Here is a 21,544-nt window from a genome sequence, read left to right as displayed (position 1 = left end):
GATGCCAGGCGGGAGGGCAGATCGGGTGGGCACTCGGTCCCCCCGCTTTTCGGACGAATGCCTCGAGGTCCTGCTGGAGGAGGTGGCTGCCAGGAGGGACACCCTTGTCCCCATAGGTGGGAAGAGGAGGCCACCGCACCTCACCAAGAGGGCATGGAAGGAGGTGGCAGTGCTGGTGAGCAGCCACGATTGTGCAACCATTCTAGTGTAGTCTCATCATTGATGGGAGCCTCAAAGCTGGAGGCCTCATTGATCATTGAAAGACAATGGCACCATGATGCAGATCTCCATTGTCTCGCCAGGGTGCCTGGCATACACAGTCACGGAGTGGTGACTTTAACTAATGACATGTCCTTGTTCTCCCTTTTAGATCCGCCAGCAGGTGTCCCACCTGCAGACCCCGAAGGGTCACCCCTGACGCCAGAGGACCACCGGGGGGTCACTACCAGCTCCACCACACCCACTCTCTGAAACAGGCGCCAGTGCAAATACCCGCACCTCAGTGGGCATTAGATTGGCGGCTTGAATGTTGGTGCACATTGGTGAGGGCACTTCACACTCAGTTCAGAAACGGGGGAGGCAGAGAGTGCCCAGGGCACTGGCAGTCGAAGGACTGCTAGGGACCAGGACAATGCTCAGTCAAAGGCAGATGATGAGCCTCTGGAGATGTCCATTAGGTGGCAGATGCTGGATGTCCAGCGAGATGTGCGGAAGGATCTGGCAGAGATCCATGAGGGTCTGCGCGCCATGGTCTCCATTGTGGAGGAGTCACGCCAAGCACACTGCCTCCTCCATTGAGAGACTGGCAACTCTCATGGAGAGGCAGCTCCAAGGACAGAATCAGGGGTTCCTGTTGTTGTGCTCAGACCTGCGCACCCTCACAGGTGGTCAGTGCCAGTGTGGGAGATGGATGAGGCACCCAGTATCCCAACAAGGTGCCTGTCCATCCATGGTGAGCAGGGAGGTTCAGAACGACCTCACATTGGCGCACAAGCTGCTTGTCGTCTCTGCAGAGTCTGGATGATGGCAGCAGCTCCTTCGCTCCTCTGCCAGTGACCATCGCATCTGATGAGACTGCGATGACTGGGGAGATGCCAGCCGTGGCACTGGCCGCTCCCTCTCAGGCGGGGCCAGCACAGGCTCCACGGGCCAGAGGATAACTGCCAAGGCCACAAGACAGCAGAGTTAGAAGGCTGCCGCCAATGCCGGTGCCAGCGAGGGGGGTGCACCAAAACATAGCACCCGCAAACATAAGTTTAAGGCACCATGAGCAAAAGGGGGACAGTTCACGGGTGAGTTTCTGTTCATTTATGTTTGGTTTATATGTATGCTGGTGTGAATATCAACACCAGTAAATGTAATGTCATAAAGATTTCAATGTGACGATAACATTAAGTTTGCTTTGGTTCTGATGGCCTGAGTATGCTTCACCTTTTTTCTTTCTGGTGCAGGGTACGCCAGTGTGTAATGCTGGACGTGAGTGGCTGGAGACTTTATTGCACAGGCATTGAGTGGACTTTGGGTGCAAATGAAAGGGTCATTTCAGAATCCGGGATGGAGGCGGCAGCTCTGGCATGAGATGGAAGCTGATCTTTGGTAGCCTAGCTGAAGGAGTGTTGGATCAAGGCGTCCCCGGTGTCCCTGCCTCCCTGGAGGTTACCGAGGTCTGGTTCCACACCCTCAGTGTTCTCCTCACCGTGCTCCTCTTCTGACTCACTACTGGACTCATCATCTGTGGCCTGTGCAGCTGCGTCAAGACCCTCTTCCGCCAGTGGGTCCCCCCTTGCCAGTGCCAGATTGTGGAGAGGGCTGCATGTGACCACCATCAGTGACACCCGCTCTGGGGGGTATTGTAGTGCGCCCCCTGAATGGTCCAGGCATTGGAAGTGCATTTGAGAAGACATATGGTCCTTTCTATCACTGCCCTTGTGAAGGCATGACTCGTATTGTAATGCTTCTCTCCCTCTGTTCTTGGGTGCCGGAGAGGCGTCATGAGCCACCTCTTCAACAGATAGCCCTTGTCACCCAGCAGCCATCCATCCAGTCGGGCTGGAGCACTGAAGAGCCTCGGCACCTGGGAGTGTCCCAGGAATATAAGCATCGTGGGAGCTGCCTGGGTACCTTGCACAGACTTGTAGAATCAGCATCCTGTGGTCACACAATATCTGCACGTTCATGGAGTGGAAGCCCTTCCTGTTGATGAAGGCACCGGGCTCACCTGCTGGCGCCTTGATGGCCACATGTGTACAGTCTATAGCACCCTGGACACGGGGGAACCCAGCAATCACTACGAAGCCTCTGGCTCACTCAGCCTGGCTGGCCTCGTCCATATGGTAAAGAATAAAGGTCAGTACCCGCCTGAACAGAGCTTCTGTCACCAGCTTGACACAACTGTGGACAGCTGATTGGGAGACTCCACACAGATCCCCCACTGACCCCTGGAAAGAGCTGGAGGCATAGAAGTTGAGGGCCACTGTGACCTTCAGGGCCACTGGCATGGGGTGTCCACCCACACAGTCGGAGCTGATCTCAGGCCCAATCATCTGACAGATGGAGGTCACTGTCTCCCTTGAGAGGCAGAGCCTCCTTCGGCATTGCATCTCAGACATATTGAGGTAGCTGCATCGCCGCCTGTAAACCCTGGCAGCAGGGTGGTGGCCCCTTCAGCCTTGGACTTCCTGTTGGCCCTGCACCCCTTGTGCCTGCGCCTCTCCACCCACAGATCACTGCCTAGGAAGCTGCACTGGGACACCTGGCCTCCTCTCCCTTCTGCTCCTCTCTTCCCCCTTAGTGTAAGTGCCACCAGCCCATTACCGGGGTAACGGAAGGCTGCCTGATACCTGGAAGGGTCCACAGGATCTGAATCCTCTGTGGGGCCTTGGAGGCACCAAGGAAACCTAAGATGAAGCCTGGAAACATTAACAATGAAGTCCCGAACAGAGATGAAGCTACCAAGTACAAATAAGTCACAGCAGCAAACTATGTACCAAACTCCCATTATTCACACTGGCAATGCTGCTTACCCCTTTTATCCTGCCCGTGGGTGAGGTTTTTGAAATTGTCGGCTGGCCGACTGCCCGTTTTGCCTGTGCGACGAGCGCAAAATCGCACAGGCAATGAAAAATCTGGCTTTTTAATGGCCTTAAGTGTTCTCTTAACTAATGATGGGCACGGCTCCGGCACCTGCTCAGGCCCACCGACTGAAACACCACGCAAGGTTGCGATGGCATCGGGACGCTCACCCGACATCATCGCGCACTATTTTGTGCCCGATTGGGTTGGGCGCATGATGTAAAATTCTTCCCCTAGTGTTAAATGGATCCAGGCCAAATTGTGAAGTACAAAACAAGACTTATGTTTCTCCTTGACAGTAGGTTTATTCACAGGATGCAGCATTACAGATCTCTGCTTCCTGTCTACTAACCCAGTGTCCCAGTTGACTCTCTTTATACGTGCTCTCAGTCCTGAATCAAACAATGCCCATCACCTGTAAATCTTTAACAACACAATCAAACCATTAACACCTGGAGATGGAAGTTCAGGACTCTCCTCCTTCTTTAGGGGAACCAATACCAGAGGCAGGAAGTTAGAGTTCTGCTGTACTCTAGTGCACTGCTGATAATTGACCTGCCTCCTTGGTTCATATTAGCGGGGGTGGCCTAGTCGCTAAGAGCAAGGTACTTCTTTTTTGGCAGTGTCTTCATGGCTAGGCTACCTTTGGCTGGACAAACAGCAGAAATCTTACCAAGTGTTTAGTGCTGGGAAGAAACTCACTTTTAGCTGGTTCAACTCTACTTTACCTCTGTGCACATTTGTGGAGCTTCACTAAGCTTTGAATTTTAGCAACCTGGCCACACCTCTTTAGATTTAGATTAAATGTAATGTGTCAAACATTCCATATTGAGCAGACAGAATCTATGGAATTGCACACAGTTTACCACACAAAAATAGGCTACGCAACCCAACTGGACTGTGTCGACGTTTACGCCTCCTCCCAGCTGACCTCATCTAATCCTATATGTATATTCCCCTATTCCTTTCTCCCTCATGTATTTATCTTGCTTTCCTTCAAGATTTCTATACTATTCATCTCAACTATTCCATATGATGGCAAGCTCCACATTCTAACCACTCTCTGGGTAACAAAGTTTCTCCTGAACTTCTTATTGGATTTATTATTGACTACCTTATATCCTGAAGATGCTGAAGTTTGAGCATTTTTTGGATGTCAGATATCCCACTGACCAAAAAAAACACCTTCAGCACTTATATCATTCTTATTGATCTAAACATTTTTATTTTCTTTCGAAGCAGAAGCCTACTTGTGCTTATGCACAAGTGTAGCTTGGAGCTGAGGTCCATGGAAGCAAAATTCAGTCTCTAATAGACTGCAAGCTCCAAATGCCAGTTTCCCAATCCCAGTTTAAAAATTAAAATCAAATAGAATGCTGGAAAAACTCAGCAGGTCTGGCAGCATCTGTGGAGAGAGGAACAGAGTTAACGTTTTGAGTCCGTATGACTCTTCTTCAGAAGAAGCATCATCCAGGCTCAAAACATTAACTCTGATTCTCTCTCCACTGCCTGACCTGCTGAGTTTTTCCCGGCACTTTTTGTTCTGGTTTCAGATTTCCAGCATCTGCAGTATTTTGCTTTCATCTTAAAAATTAAAGTTTGGTCGGGGAGCAGCATAGAGGAAATCAGGCCAAACTTACTTTTTCTGATCAATATAAGAGAGCCCACAACATCGATAAGATAAAGAATGACATACCCAGGGGAGTGGTGCGCCAAAACAAGTTGACCGATGAGCAGCAACACAGAAACTAACAAAATTCTGAACTTGCTTCATAACTTTAGACAGATTCCGTTACTCAAATTTTGGAATGTGGAATATTAAGCAGTTTTAAGAATGTAGTGACCTGATTGATTAGTTGGTTGGCGTACAGAGCAGTCCTGTGTTTGTTCAGAGTACAATGGTTACAGTGTGGAATCACAGAGGCCCTGCGCTGAAATATATGGGATCTTAAAGCTAATTAAAGCACTAACTATTGCCTCATGCTTTAATCACTCCTCTATTCCCCCATTCCCATGTGAAACCAATGCACACTGCACATTTTATTCCGCCCCTTACATCAGTAACTCAGGAAGGCTCTTGGAGGATTGAAGTTTAAAGATGTTAAAAGTGTTAGGTGCCTTCAATTCGTGACATTTCTTTCCGAAGAACGTGTGCCAAATAAAAATACTTAAATTGGTGATATTTAAAATTTCTACTGTAAACTGACATCTCTAAGGGTCATTGGTCTTTTTCTATCAAAATCTTCAAAACAGCTTTGGCCTGTTCATTCTGTATAATGAGGCAGAGAATCATTGAATGATTAGAGCACAGGAAGAGGCTATTCATCCCATCGTTTCTGTGCCAGCTCTCTGCAAGAGAAACTCACCTAGGCGCACTCTCCCACCTTTTCCCCATAGCCCTGCAAATATTTTCTTTCCAAGTAATTGTCAAGTTCTCTTTTCAAAATTGCAATTGGATCTGCCTCCACCACACTCTCAGGCAATGCATTCCAGATCTTAACCACTCGCTGCATGAAAAAAGCTTTTCCTCATGTTGTTGCCATCGCTTTTATTTCGCCAATCAAATAAATTGGTGCCATATGGTGCTCAACCCTTCCTCCAATGCGAATAGTTTCTCCCTATTCTCAAAGAGGCCTCATGATTTCGAACATCTCTATCAAATCTCTGCTCAATCTTCTCCAAGGAGAACAACCCAGTTTTTCCAATCTTTCCACTTAGCTGAAGTCCTTCATTCCTGGAACCATTCCTGTGAATCTTTTCTGCACCTTCTTCCAATGCCTTCTCCTCCTTCCTAATCCTTCCAGAACCTGGCCCAGTACTTCAACTGAGGCGGCACCAATGTTTTATACACGCTTATCATTACTTTGAAAAGCAAATACTGTGGATGCTGGAAATCTGATAAATAAAAACAGAAAATGCTGAAACCACTCAGCAGGTTTTGGCAACACCTGTGGAGAGAAACAGGGTTAACGTTTCAGGCCTGTGACCTTTCATCAGACCTGGGAAATGTTAGAAATGTAATAGTTTTTGAGCAAGAGCTGGGTGGGACAAGGACAAAAGGAAGATCTATGATGGAGTGAAAGACAGAGCAGAGAATGAATGACAGATGAGTTCGTCTTCCAGGGCCAAAGGGAATGAAGATAGGGCAAGAAAAGAAACAAAAAAAAAACAAAAGATGTGCCTATAGAGTAAATGGACTGCTGACTAAAAGCAAAAAATAAGAGAAAAACCTAAACGTACAAAGTAAAGGAAACAAAATGGGCACCAAGATTATGGTCTGAAATTGTTGAATTCAATGTTGAGCCCAGAAGGCTGTAAAATGCCAAATTGAAAGATGAGGTACTGTTCCCAATCAAGCTTGCCTTGAGCTTCTCTGAAATAGTGCAGCAGGCCAAGGACAGAAATGTCAGCGTGAGAGGGAGGTAGAGAATTAAAAAGACAGGCCAATGGAAGCTCGTGGTCATGGAGGTGCTCCACAAAGCGGTCACCCAATCAGTGTTTGGTCTCCTCGGTGTAGAGGACACCACATTTTGAGCAGAGAATAGAGTAGGCTAGATTGAAAGAAGTACATGTAAATCACTGCTTGACCTGAAGAACTGTTTGGAGCCTTAGATGGTGAGGAGAGAGGAGGTAAAAGGGCAGGTGTAACATCTCCTGTGTTTGCATGGAAAGGTGCTGTGGGAAGGGACGGGATGTTGGGGCAGGGTGACTGAGGAGAGCACCAGGGTTTCACAGAGGGAACGGTCCCTCTGAAATGCTGAAAGTAGAGGAGAGGCAAAGGTGTGTTTGGTGGTGGCAGCACACCGGATGTGGCGGAAATGGCAGAAATGATCTGTTGAAGACGAAGGCTGGTGGGGTGGAAGGTGCGGGCAAGGGGAACCCTATCACGGTTCTGGCTGGGAGCAGGAGGGGTGAGAGCAAAAGCGCAGGAAATGTGATGGATATGGTCAAGGGTCCTGTCAACCACAGTGGTGGTGGGGTGGGGGAAATCCTCAGTTGTGGAAAATAGAAGAGATTCCAGAAGTGCTGCTGTGGAAGGTTGCACCATCAGGACAGATGTGACAGAGACAAAGATGGAGGAACTAGGAGAATGGAATGGAATCCTTATAGAGTGTAGAGTGGGAGGAAGTGGGCTTATAATGAATATTAGTTGATAGCCTATCTCTAGAAATGGAGACAGAGAAGCCAAGGAAGGGAAGAGTCTTTTTCTGGTACATTGATGACTCTATGGGTGCTGTGTCCTGCTCTCACTCTGAATTGGAAAACCTAATCAACTTTGCTTCCACTTTCCACCCTTCTCTCAATTTCACATGGTCCATCTCCAATACTTCCCTTCGTCACATCAAACCAACTTTAATTTCTTGCTTGCAAATATAGATAGGTCTCAGCAGAAATGCATGCTGGGGTTTGATGCTAATTCTGAGCTCAACTGAACAGAAAAATGTCTGATCAAGGATGTGAACAGCATTTACGCTAGTCTTAACTCGCTTTAATACTGCTTCCTTTGCTCTGAAAGTGATATCATCAATTTAAAAAGTGCCTGAGCTGCAAGATCAGACTAGAATGCAAAGATGATCCCTGACTGTGTAAATGCCAATTATTGTTATTGAATTAACATTTGACAGATTGTATAATGGGTGCCTATACTGCTTCCCCAGAATAGTACCCAGGTTATGAAATCTTATTCTAGTAACTCTTGCCCTCAAAGAGTTCTCCTGAAAATGCATTGGTTTGACCATACTTTCTGACCATAATTTTGGACATCTCACCAATTCCCCCATTACTGATCAGTGTCAGTTTCTCTGCTGTGTAAGGTTGCAAAGCACGTTAAATGGTATATATAAGTGCTTATTAACATCATTATTAATACTCAATGCAATACTTGGTTAATATATACAAAAATAATAGGAAATAACTAGCGTCCAAGTTATTCTTCAAGGCACTGCTGAATAACAGACAGCAATATAATGCAATTATTACGTAATTGCTTCTCACTTTTCTCAAATTTATAAACCTCATGTCTGAATAAACTGACTCTAGGTTAGATTTTTACTAGAAATCTGCAGCCCTACTGATTTATAGCCAGCCCCTTGTCTTTGCCATTGTCTCAATCATAGCCAAACACCTCTGACCACTTCTTTGTATCCTTCCTTCTTCTAACCTTCCTTTCAGCATCCAAGTCCAGCTGAGGAAAAAAACTCCTCCCAAGTTACGGGTAACTGCAATTTAAAGCAGCCAACTGTTTAGCCTTTGGCCCTCCATTTGCAACAACAAAACTTGCATTTATATAGCACCCTTAATGTAATAAAACGTCTCTAGGCAGGGGCATTCCTCCGAGGAAAGTTATAAAGCAAAATTTGATGCTGAGTCACAAAAGGAGATGTTAGTGCAGATTTTAAGGAGCATCTTAAAGGAGGAAAGAAAGACAGAGAGGTTTAGGGAGGGAATTCCAGAATTCAGGAACCTGCCAGCAATGGTGGAGCACTTAAAATCAGGGCTGCTGAAGAGGCCAGAATTAGAGGTGCACTTGTAGTTTGGAGGGTTGAGGGCTAGAGGTGATTACAGAGAAAGGGAGGGCAAGGCCATGGGTTATTTGAAAACAAGGATGATAAATTTAAAACTGAGGCTTTATTTAACTGGAAGCCAATGTTGGTCAGCAAGCACAGGGGTGATAAATGAATGGAACAAGGTATGTGTAAAGATATGGGTAGCAGAGTTTTGGATGGCCTCCAGTTTACAGAGGGTAGAACTAGGGGGGCCAGCCAGAAGTGCACTGGAATAGTCAAGTCTAGAGGTAACAAAGACATGAATGAAGGTTTCAGCAGCAGATGAGCTGAAGCAAGAGGAGGAGTTGGGTGATATTCCAGAGATGGAAATATGTGGCCTCATTGCCTGAATTTAATGGAGAGTCTCTTCATAGCGGCAAAAATGGTAGAAATGGCTGAAAAACCAAATTCCCACCCCAGAACACAGCACTTCCTATTTTCAGGGGAACGGGAAGGGGGGAAGGCCGTTGTCCATGCATGCGTGGTTTATGGAGGCATTTAAATCATCAGCTGCCTCCCCACAATTCTGATTTTTGCATCCCTCCCTTGTGAAACCTGGACTGTGCAGATTAGACCAGGTAAGAGCAGGTCTGGACTTAATGGGCTCATTGAGATAGCCAGGGTCTTTGGAGAGGTAAGATACCCCTTTGGATCTGGTTCCGGGACACCTTTGGGAGAGGTACTGTATCCTTTGGTGAAGGTTGGTGCCCTTTGGGGTAGGTCAGGTACCCTTTGGAATTGTTAAAAGTAGGCATGAGCGTAAAAAGTGCATAAACTAATTACTGTCAAGCTCATTGGAACTGGCAATAGACCTGACAAAATCAATTGTCAAACCTGTCAGAAGCACCTGTCAAAGGGAGCTGCCAGAACTGTGAAGAGGACCTGTCCGAACTATCAAGGGTACCTGTCAAGACCAACTGTCAAAGGGAGCTGTCAAGGAATTTAAAAGTCCTGCCCTCTAAACTTTCAAAAAATATTTATGGAGCATTAAAAGAACATTGCTTGCTATGGGTACAGGGGCATAGGTTGGAATGGAGGGCATGGGGGCCATGTGTGTGGGTACGGGGGCATTGGTTGGCACAGAGGGTATAGGAATTATGGGGGGTGCGTACAGGGCATGAGGTGACATGGATGGGGCATGGAGAGCATATGGAAGATGAGGGGTGAAGGCTGGAGGATGCTTTTTGTTTTATTGTTTTTTTTTCAAACTTTGACAAAGTGTTGGAGCACAGGAGTGTTTGGGTGGAGGAGTGAGCATCTGCAGGGGCCAGGCCGTTTATGCGGGGGGGGGGGGCACCCAATGTTGAAAGGAGGCTGCTGATGGAGGCACCCCCATCCCCACCCTTCCCACCTTAGGCCTGATCAGGGTTACTTTTCAGGCTTTCCCCCCCTCCCATTGAGCTTCTCCTGCCAGCCAGAAAATTGAGCCCAGGCGCAAAGCGACCCTTAAGAAGTCAATAATTGGCCACTTAAGAGCCTCAATTGGGACAAGGGTGGGTGGGCCGGCCTAGGCCTCATCTGTCCTAGCGTAAAATTGCGGAGAGGTCAGGGCAGGTGGGAGCCTGATGGGAAGGCCATCCAAAACTTTACAGCCACACCCCCCTCTGCCCCACCTATAGGGGAACATAAAATTCTGTCCATGGTGGGAATGGGCAGAGAAGCCATTGCAGCTGATGCTACAATACTTCTGCAGCATAATCACTCCCTTCCTTCCATTTATGATGCCCATGTCCCCAGTAAAACCTTTACTCCCTCCTTTCCAGGTTGTTACCTCTGGAATTATTCCCATCTCCAGCCCCTCAAGTCTAAGGGGCAGAAAATGAACATTGGCAATTTAGCCATCCCATTATCAGCTTCTCAGGCCAAACCAAAGGCTTGCAGGACCAATCTTCTCACTCTCCTAAAACAGGGACCCTTCCCAAAACCCTGGAGCTAAATTGTTGGTGGAGGTTGTGTCACTCAAAAGAGGAGAGGTAAGTACTTTGCCCCTATTTCAACACCTCGCATGTTATGTTCTTGTCAGGCATGATGGGGTGAAAAATCAGAGCTACAAATTATTGTTGCTGCATTCTTTCTTATTCCTTCATGGGATGTGGGCATCACTGGCTAAGCCAGCATTTATTGCCCATCCCTAATTGCCCTTGAGAAGGTGGTGATGTGCCGTCTTCTTGAACTGCTGCAGTCCATGTGGTGCAAGTACACCCAAAGTGCTGTTAGAGAGGGAGTTCCAGGATTTTGACCCAGCGACAGTGAAGGAACAGCGATATATTTCCAAGTCAAGATGGTGAGTGGTTTGGAGGGGAACATCCAGGTGGTGGTGTTCCCATCTATCTGCTGCCCTCGTCCTTATAGATGGTAACGGTCGTGGGTTTGGAAGATGCTGTCTAAGAAGCCTTTGACCTGCTCTTGTAGCCACAGTATTTATAGGGCTAGTCCAGTTCAGTTTCTGGTCAATGGTAACCCCCAGGATGTTGATAGTGGGGAATTCAGCAATGGTAATGCCATTGAATGTAAAGGGGCGATGGTTAGATTCTCTCTTGTTGGAGATGGTCTTTGCTTGGCACTTGTGTTGTGCGAATGTTACTTGCCACTTGTCAGCCCAAGCCTGGATATTGTCCAAGTCTTGCTGCATTTAGACATGGACAGCTTCAGTATCTGAGGAGTTGCGAATGGTGAACATTATGCAATCATCAGTGAACATCCCCACTTCTGACCTTATGCTGGAAGGAAGGTCATTGATGAAGCAGCTGAAGATGGTTGAGCCATGGACATTACCCTGAGGAACTCCTGCAGTGATGTCCTGGAACTGAGATGATTGACCTCCAACAACCACACCCATCTCCCTTTATGCTAGGTACGACTCCAACCAGCGAAGAAGTTTCCCCCAATTCCCATTGACTCCAGTTTTGCTAGGGCTCCTTGATGCCACACTTGGTCAAATGCGGCCTTGATGTCAAGGGCAGTCACCTCACCTTGGGAGTTCAGCTCTTTTGTCCATGTTTGAACCAAGGCTGTAATGAGGTCAGAAGCTGAGTGGCCCTGGCGGAACCCAGACTGAACATCAGTGAGCAGGTTATTGCTAAGGCAGTGCCAGTTGATAGCACTGTTGAGACCCCTTCCATCACTTTACTGATGATGGGGCGGTAATTGCCTGGGTTGAATTAGTCCTGCTTTTTGTATACAGGACATACCTGGTCAATTTTCTACATTGCCAGGTAAATGCCAGTGTTGTAGCTGGACTGGAACAGCTTGGCTAGGGGCATGGCAAGTTCTTCAGCACAAGCCTTCAGTGCCATTGCCAGAATATTATCAGGACCCATAGCCTTTGCAGTATCCAGTGCATTCAATTGTCTCTTGATATCATGTGGAGTGAATCGAATTGGCTGAAGACTGGCATCTGTGATGATGGGTATCTTGGGAGGAGGTCAGGATGGATCATCCACTCGGCATTTCTGGCTGAAGATTGTAGCAAATGCTTCAGCCTTTTCTTTTGCACTGATGTGCTGAGTTCCCCCATCATTAAGGATGGGGATATTTGTGGAGCCTCCTTCTCCAATTGTCCACCACTATTCACAACTGGATGTGGCAGGACCACAGAGCTTAAATCTGATCCATCGGTTATGGGATCACTTAGCTCTGTCGATCGCGTGCTGCTTACGCTGGTACATGGTAATCAGCAGGAGGTTTCCTTGCCCATGTTTGCCCTGTTGCCATGAGACTTCATGGGGGCCAGAGTGGATGTTGAGGACTCCCAGAGCACCTCCCTCCCGACAGTATAGCACTGTGCCTCCACCTCTGCTGGGTCTGTCCTGCAGGGGATGGTGATGGTGGTGTCTGGGACATTTTCTGTGAGGTATAATCCTGTGAGTCAGCTCTCATGATTTTGGCACAAGCCCCCAGATGTTAGTAAGGAGGACTTTGCAGGGTCAACAGCTGAGTTTGCCATTGTGGCTTCCAGAGCCTAAGTCAATGCTGAGTGGTCTATCCAGTTTCACTCCTTATAGACTTTGTAGGGGTTTGATACAACTGAGTGGCCTTCTAGGCCACTTCAGAGGGCAGTTAGCACATTGCTTTGGACCTAGAGTCATATGTAGGACAGCAGATTTCTTTCGCTAACAGGCATTAGTGAACCAAATGGGTTCTTAACAACAAATTGACAATGGTCTCCTGGTCATCATTAGACTTTTAATTCCAGATTTTTATTGAATTTAAATTCCACCATCTGCTGTGGCAGGATTCATTTCCAGGCCCCCAGAGCATTTCCCTGGGTCTCTGGATTACTGGTGCAGCGACAATACCGCTGCGTCATCGCCACACAGGCGCGTATATATAGAGAACTTCCTGTCAATGTAATAAACCAGTGAGCGCTTTTAGTTGTCTCCCTATATTCTTATTTCAAAGGGAAAGGCATACATTGTAGCAGAGATTCACACCTCATTCCAAATTCAGAGGGTGTAACTGTGCTGGCGTGATTATAGCACTGTACAAAAATACAAGAGTCATGTACATTAGCATAAATGCTTTACTTGTTCATAGTATTTGACAGTAGTTAACAGTTATTCAGTGCAAGTTTTTCATTTAAACGACATTGGGGAAATTAATTAGCAACAAATGGGGGGGAAATTGAAACTTTATAACTAATTCCATATGAGAAAAGCAAGTATTGATTACATTGCATGTCTGTATTGAAGTTTGGATTTGAATTTTCACATTTTCAGAGTCCAAGAGCTTCTGAAAAAGATCACGTCCTGAATTTATTGAAGCAAAGCTCACCTGATGCAATTGTAATGACACAATTACATCTGAACTTCTTAATGGAAACAAGCCTATATTACTATGGTGATCGCCTTACAGAAAAGAATAACAGCAGTTGATTATTGGAAGGATGTGGGATTTCTTGAGAAAGAGCTGGCTTGACTGAAATGTTACTGAGAAGACTTTGTCAGCATTACACTTTGATCTAAAACACAAGGCAACGCATTGTGCGGTGATCAAGGCACTGCTGTGAGTTGGGTGCATGTGCCCTAGATGCGGAGGTGTGTGTCATATTCTGCACCCAATGTCCACACCATGTGTTTTGAGCCAGTGCGTGCACTGGACACAAAGTTCATTAAATTTAAAGGAGGGCACAGTCCCGTAATGTGCTTGCAGTGCCTGAGCAGCGCCTGTTTGAAACGTGTGTTTCAATGGAAACCCTTTCACCAATGTTTTACATTGTGGGGTTTTCTCAAAAAAAAAGTCACTACTGTAACTTGTTTTTCCTTATTTAATAACAGCACTTTCGAGCTTAGTTCACTGTTGTCTTTTTGATTTTGTGGTTAGGAACAAAAGGCTTTTAACCCGCAAACTTAAAGCTGCATTCCATCTACTAGCTCAGCCTTTTAACCCAGAAATACTTCATAATGTGTGATATATAGGTGCTCCAATGTCGCAAGGTTTCAGAGAGAAGGAGCAAAGGCAGCCTTGCCAGCCATTTATAATCAGTACTTTCTTAGCTTATTTAAGATGTGACCTTCACGACCTGTCACTACAGGCCCAGACATTTCTATTTTGACATCAAAGAAGATATCTGCATGTGGTATACAATGCCAAGAGCTGGTCTGGTAATCTTAGTGTGAACGGTGATCACACTTTTTACATGCAATATCCTAATTACGGATTCACAAGTTATATTAATTACCTGATGGTCATTTCCTATGTTTCGGACCTGGAATGCACACCAAGGTCACTCAGCACTCATTTAAAACATTAAAAGCCTCTTTCAACCATTTTGAAGATTCTTCTCTCAAGAGTGCCATTAATAATCGTAAAAGGGTTTTTTCTGCAATGCTGATTCAGTTTGTTTGTTGTAATTACTACTGGTCTTAGCTGCGGCTCAGTTTTTATTTACTGTACTAGTATAATCTCTAGTTTAAGCTGTCATGAGTGAATAAAAATAATACACAGAGAATAGTACCAGCTCTGAGCTCTGGGGAGGTCTTTAATCTCAGTTATGCTTCATTCCCTTTGTGGAATCCTGCCCCAGAACTTTCAGAGTATTTTCTTTATACTGAGCCAATAGGTGATAGTTTGTGTGGCTTCTCCAGGCCATCATCATTCATACATGTTATGAGAGCATATTTTTGTGGCTGTGGCTCTTTTGCTTTAAGTACTTACAAACTGCATGTTATATTTTGAAAAAATCTCACTGGGTTGACAGGAGAAAATAAGAAAATCACGAAACGTGACTGCAACCTGCCGCATCCTTGAATGCCGCCATTTATACAGTGCATGCTGGGTTTGCTTATCTCTGTCCCTCTGTGGAGAGGTGGGACATTTGATTATATTTAAATCTGGCTCCCACAGTCCAATTAGGAGTTTAATTTAAACTGAACTGCTGCCACGCAGTTTCCCAGGTTTTGGAAAAGCTAGCAGTGCAGGAGCAGCCAGAAGAAGCTTATCGTGTCACTGCTTGTGGGCCAGAAGGAGAAACTCCTGATCTTTGCCTCACTCCCTCTCTCCTGATTTACCACTCTCTTAAACCCTCCCCCACCCCATCCCACTATGCCCTGAACTTTCTCAATCGCTGGGGACCATCCACAACAGCCCTTCTACCATTGACTTTCTCACCTGACAGCAAGCCAGCCTGCTCCCCCGTTCTCTCCCCTCCTCCCATAAATATTGGCCATTGTCACTAAGGGGCCTGGACTATATTCCACTTGTGTGAATCCAAGGACACGCAATATGCAAATAGCTCTGTTGGCTGTATGCTTGGCGGTATAAGATGGTGAGAAACACATTATTACGCTAACAGAAATCTTCTCTGCAACCAACAAGTGTGCACAAGTATCTGAAAGGTTACCCAAGTACTTTACATGTTGCCTTAATGAAGCAGCACCAAGCAGGAAGTGAAATCTTGATGACACTTGTCCTAAAGCCACATACTAAAACCAATCTTCCCGGCATGATTTTTAATGAGTCCAGACTCTCAGCACATCCCTCAAATGTTGAAACTTGCTTGCATTTACCACATGCACTGCTTGTACCTCTTCCACTGATAGCACAGCGTAACCCATCCTTGCTCTGGAAGATTTCTTTCTCATCCGTGATGCACTCCTCTCCATCACCGAGGGCACCTAATTCCACCTCCGTAATGGCACTTGTCTCCACCCCGCCTCAGCTCATTTGCTGTGGAAACCCTCATCCTTGCCTTTGTTACCCTCAGGCATGACCATTCTAATGATCTGGTTGGCCTCCCACCTCACACCCACATAGCTCACCCAAGGCTGAGCTGACCATATGCTAACTCACACCAAGTAGTATTCACCAATTATCCCTGTGTTCACTGACCTACATTGGATCCCAATCCCACAGCTCAATCTTAAAATTCTCATTTTGGTGTTCAAATTCCTCCATAGTGTCACCCCATACTATCTCTGTAATCTCCTCCAGCCCTACAACCCTCAGATCTCGTCATTCCTCCAATCCTAGTCTCTTGCAATTCCAGTGCTCACTATTGGCAGCCATGTCTTCAGACGCCTAGCTCCTAAACTCTTGAACTTCCACCCTAAGGTTCTCTTCCTGTCTACCTCTCTCTCTCCTCTTTTAAACCTATCACTTTGACTAAGCTTTTGATAACATGTCCTAATATCTCTTCATGTGGCTCTGTGTCAAATTTTGTTTAATAAGGCTCCTGTGAAGCAGCTTGGGATCTCTCAAAGGTGCTATACAAATGCTAATTGTTGCTATTACTCCTCCAATCTAGGGAAACAGAAGACTACATTAACTCCACTTCAACCAAAGTACTTCTAACACTGCTCCTATCTGAAGTGGCCCCTCAACGCTAAAGAAACAAACCCATTTTTTTGGGTAAGACCTCCAGAGTTCATTCTCAAAGGAGAGTCCTACTCTTGGCCATCTTGGCTTCCATTTTCAATTGGCAGCAAAGCTTTAATCTTACTTCGCTACGCAGCTCTGCTTAAATTATGAGCAGCAGCCCTTTAAGGCCTGCTGAACTGTTGGATACCTAGCTAATGCACATGTTCCCTGTGAATTAGTCAATCTGGGCAGGGAATTTTTGACAATTATTCAAATAGGCTGACCTTACAAAATCTCACACAGCCATCTCTCCGTGTCACACTGTGCACGTGATGTATTTTGGTATCATTGATACTTTGGAAAGACTGGATAGTCGATCTTTACTTCCCATAACTGTGGAACATTTGGGCTTTCATTTGCTATTTACAACAATTCACATATATATCACTTGGCTTCAGAAATCACCGGGGTCAAGTTTATAAGGCAGTTCTGCTTATTGCAATTGCCTTCATCTGCACCCTGCTGTGATGCCACCTAACATTTTTTTAAAAAGGGAACGGATTTGATGCAACTTGTGGTTTAAGTGAACCAACTGTAACCATTTTGTTTTGACAGAACAGTGAAAATGGTGGAGTAATTGACAGATGAACATCCCCTTACCGTCCCAGCCCCCATTAAACATCAGGCATAGGATGACAAAGGGAAGGCCACAAGTCACATGATTAAGCACAACTGTTCACAGAATGACATGTCTGCTTTCATTTACAGTAATTAATTAGCAACAGGGTAGGATAAAGGCAGCAGACACATGGGAACACCACCACCTGGAAGGTCCCCTCCAAGCCACTCACCATCTTGACTTGGAAATACTTCGCTGTTCCTTCACTGTCGCTGGGTCAAAATCCTGGAACTCCCTCTCTGACAGCACTGTGGGTGTACCTACACCACATGGGCTACAGCGGTTCAAGGCAGCAGCTCACCACCACCTTCTCAAGGGCAATTAGGGCAATAAATGCTGGCCTAGCCAGTGACGCCCACATCCTGTAAATGAATTTAAAAAGTCTTTACCAAAGTGGCCAAAGTTTAGCCTGGCAGAATCATGTTGGATAAGAAAAGAAAGCCTGAGAAGCACAGTAAAGCCCACTTATAATATTCTTATATGAAAATATTTTCAAGTTCCATTTTCCCCCTAATTACCTGCATGATAAGGCTCTGATACCATGCTAGACCTCCACATAATGACTGTTCATAACTTACCTTGATTGCCAGTGGTCACCCACCCTATCACAACCTGAACCAAAAGTGAAGCGTGGGGCTGGCATAACACCCTTCTAACATTTATAATTAAGCTGGAATGCACAAAGGCATTTGACAAACTCTACCACTTCTCTCAAAATGGTAGATGTTGAAAGAGTTGCTCCTAAGGGCACCTCCACATTTGCTCTAAAACTAAGGTTTTTTTAAAAAAAAAATAAAAACAGAAAAACTCAGCAGGTCTGGCAGCATCTGTGGAGAGAGAAACAGAGTTAATGTTTCGAATCCAATATGACTCTTCTTCAGAGCTAAGTTTTCATCAGCCATGTATCATTGTTCCATTTCCAATAGACTGGCTAAGGATGGACTATCCCTTTAACAGTGCCGCAGACGTTTTGTTTGCTGTGTGTAAAGTTTCATTCATTCAGTCAGCATAGTGGGAGTCTGTAGCAGCCCTGGGACTGACTTCAAAGGGAAAAAAAAAATCATTTTTAAGTCAGGCTGCTTTATTTGTGCCAGTTACTAGTCTGGGTCCATTCTTCACAAGGAGTGAAACAGGGGACAAATTAGCACTGTCACTGGGGGAGTGTGGGAAGGGGGCTACATTTGTCAGTCGGTTGGTGACTCCTCCCACTCAGTCATTCATTCATTAAAGTTTAAAGCTCTGGTGTGGTGGTGGGCACCACGCTTTCAGGAGGATGTGAACACTTCCAAGATGGCACAGAAAAGGTTTACGAGAATGGTTCCAGGGATGAGAGACTTCAGTTACGTGGATGGATACACTGGGGATAAAGGGTCTGTTCTCAAAAAAAAAAGGTTGAGAAGGGATTTAATAGCGGTGTTCAAAAGGATGAGGGGTCTGGACAAAGAAACTGTTCCCATTGGCAGAAGGGTTGAGAACCCGAGGACACTGATTTAAGGTGATTTGGCAAAAGAAACAACAGCAACTGAGGAAGAATATTTTTTTTTAAAAACGCAGGGAGTGGGTCAGGATCTGGAATAAAAACAGAAAATGCTGGAAAAACTCTGGAGGTCTGGCAGAGTCTGTGGAGAGAGAAACAGAGGTAATGTTTCGAGTCTGTATGACCCTTCTTCAGGATCTTGAAGGCACCGCCTGAGAATGTGGTGGAGGCAGATTCAATTGTGGCTTTTGAAAGGGAATTGGATAAACACACGAGGAGAAAAAAGTTGCTGGGCAAAGGAGGAAGGGCTGGGCAGTAAGACTAGCAGAATTGCTCTTACAGAGGGCCAGCATGAACACAACAGGCTGAATGGCCTCCTTCTCTGCTCTAACTATTCCAGGATTCAATGATTTAAGAGTTAAGATTTTAAGCATAAATCCATTTGAATGCTCATTCCTAACAGATATTATTTTAAAAAGCAGAAACACTTGCACTTAGAGACGTCTTTTCCCATTTCTGAAACCTGCTTGAGAAGTATTTTATATTCAATGAATTAATTTGAATTCCAGTGATCATTGTTACATGGGCAGGTCTTGTAGCTATTTTTCACAGAACAAGATCCTAAAAAATAACCATTTAGTGTATTTTTAGCTGTGAGGAATATTGGGTGGGACCATGAATTAACATCTAATCTAAAAGAAAACGCCTCTGACAATGGAATACTTCCTCAGTTCTGAGCTGAAATGTCAGGTCAGATTATGTGCCCTAGTTCTGGTGTGAGAATTGAAGCTACAAACTCTGACTCACTGGCAATGGTGCCACTGTTGAACCAGGCTGATACAAGTACAATATGTTTCAAAGAAAGAACTTGCATTCATATGACACCTCCCCCATCCCAAAGAGCTCTTTAACTAATGAATTACTTTCTCGAAAATAGTCACTGTTGTTTTGTAGGCAAATGCTGCAGCCAATATGTGCACAGTCAGATCCCACAACAGCAGTGAGATTAAAGGGTAGCCATTTGGCATTTGTAGAACTAGTTGAGGGATGAATTTTTTTTTTAGTTCATTCACGGGATATGGGCTTTGCTGGCTGGGCCAGCATTTATTGCCCATCCCTAGTTGCCCTTGAGAAGGTGGTGGTGAACTGTCTTCTTGAACCGCTGCAGTCACTGTGGTGTAGGTACACCCACAGTGCTGTTAGGAAGCGAGTTCCAGGATTTTGACCCAGCAACAGTGAAGGAACAACGATATATTTCCAAGTCAGGGTGGTAAGTGAGTTGGAGGGAACTCCCAGGCGGTGGTGTTCCCATCTATCTTCCAAATGGTAGTGGTCGTGAATACTAAGAGACCCTTCTGTTCTTGTTTGAAAAAAAAAGACACAGGGTCCGTTACATACATTTGCGTAGGCGGGTGGGGTTCTGTTTGGCACCGTATCCAAAAGACGAGAACTCTGCTGTACTAAATGTAACAGTGACAGTTCTAAGGCATCAACTTAGATTAGGACTTGAACCCATAATTTTCAAATTCAAAGACAGGAGTGCCATTGCTGAGCTATCACTTAAAGGTTTTAATAAGAAAATGGCATGTGTGTGGGAAAAAAAATATCAGGCAACTGTCTGGAAATTTTTATGAAATAAGGTTTCACTTTTAGGATCCAATATAATGTTACAATATCACACAATTACATTTTGCCAATAAAAATTTAAGAACTAACATGACTCCTTGCAGCTCCCTCATTTTCATTGGACAAATGTGCAGTCCCACAGAGAGCAGAAAGACTCCTAAGTTTGATCCCTGATTGGTATTACATTATCTAATCTCAGCTAGGACAGTAGAACATGCTCCCTTAGGAAATAGAAGGGAAGGTAAAATAAGCGAATGTTTCTAATCCTAATTGCTATGCAGTAAACTACCTCCCCTGCCACACCCCCATCCCACACTTTGAATAATAAATGCTTGTTCCTAGACTTATCCAAGCTATCTAGGTTATTTTTATACTTACTCAATTTTAAAATATTCTCATTTTCAGCTCTTCCACTTGCTCAGTTAAAAAAACATTCTGATGAAGCCAAAAATAAGAATTGTCTACTATAGGTGTCACTGTGTTCAGATCAGTTGAGAATCATTTTGTTTCTTACTCCGTCATTGAGATTGTGTTGCCTTTTAGCAAAAATTACTCAGACTGAAAGAAAAGCAGAGTTTTTGAGTTAAAGACAGTACAAGCACTGGTAGCTTCCCATTGCTTGTCCAACCAGGATGACCCTAGCCAATGTGCCCAGCATCAAGGCCTGGTCACTCAAAACCAGCTCTGCTGGGCAGGACATATTCTTTTATGCCTCACACCAGGTTCCTGAAGTAACTACTGTACTCGGAACTTGGTCATGGCAGGAAACGGCCAGGAGGACAGTGGAAACATTTTAGTGATGTCCTCAAACATCCTTGAAGAGGTCAAACACCCCCATTGCTCATGAGTGTCCCTGGCTTGTGACCAACCAAAATGCAGAAGGCTCATTCAGGAAGGAACCAATCAGAGAGACTTTGTTGGAAACAGAGGTGAAGTCATGGGATCGGAGAGTGCGTACAAACCTCCCAACAACTCATCTCCCAGACCCTCCAAGCAACACTTGCCCCGCTTGTGGCAGAGTCTGCAGGTCGCGCATTGGATTTATCAGCCAAATCAGAACCCATCGGATCGGAGTGGAAGCAAGTCATCCTCGATCCCAAGAGGCCATGCTTAAGAAGAAGAGAAGAGGAGACTTAAAGCAAGAGATTGCCGAGTTACCTAGAGAGGAGTGGGAAGAAACCCAGCTCCCAGAGACAAATTTACCATATTAGTTACTATAATTAACAGTTGACATCCACCAGCTTAATTATCCATTCCCTTCACCATTGTACACACTGCAACTATTGCGGGTCAATCTACATTGCAGCAACTTGCCAAGACTTCATTAGCAGCACTTCCCTAACCCAC

General features: G+C 45.4%; 1 long non-coding RNA gene across 1 annotated transcript; it reads right to left on the bottom strand.

Moving 5' to 3' along the window:
* Nucleotides 1–5,606: 5,606 nt before the first annotated feature.
* Nucleotides 5,607–21,227, bottom strand: LOC144688903 (uncharacterized). The gene is made up of 2 exons (XR_013578504.1): nt 21,160–21,227; nt 5,607–5,967 (listed from the first exon to the last, which is right to left on the bottom strand). It is a non-coding gene; the product is annotated as an uncharacterized LOC144688903 (long non-coding RNA).
* Nucleotides 21,228–21,544: the final 317 nt, after the last annotated feature.

The sequence above is a fragment of the Cetorhinus maximus genome, chromosome 13 (genome assembly GCF_964194155.1).
Source record: "Cetorhinus maximus chromosome 13, sCetMax3.hap1.1, whole genome shotgun sequence".
NCBI lineage: Eukaryota > Metazoa > Chordata > Chondrichthyes > Lamniformes > Cetorhinidae > Cetorhinus > Cetorhinus maximus.
Note: the sequence above shows the minus strand (reverse complement) of the source record. Positions and strands in the feature narration are given on the sequence as shown.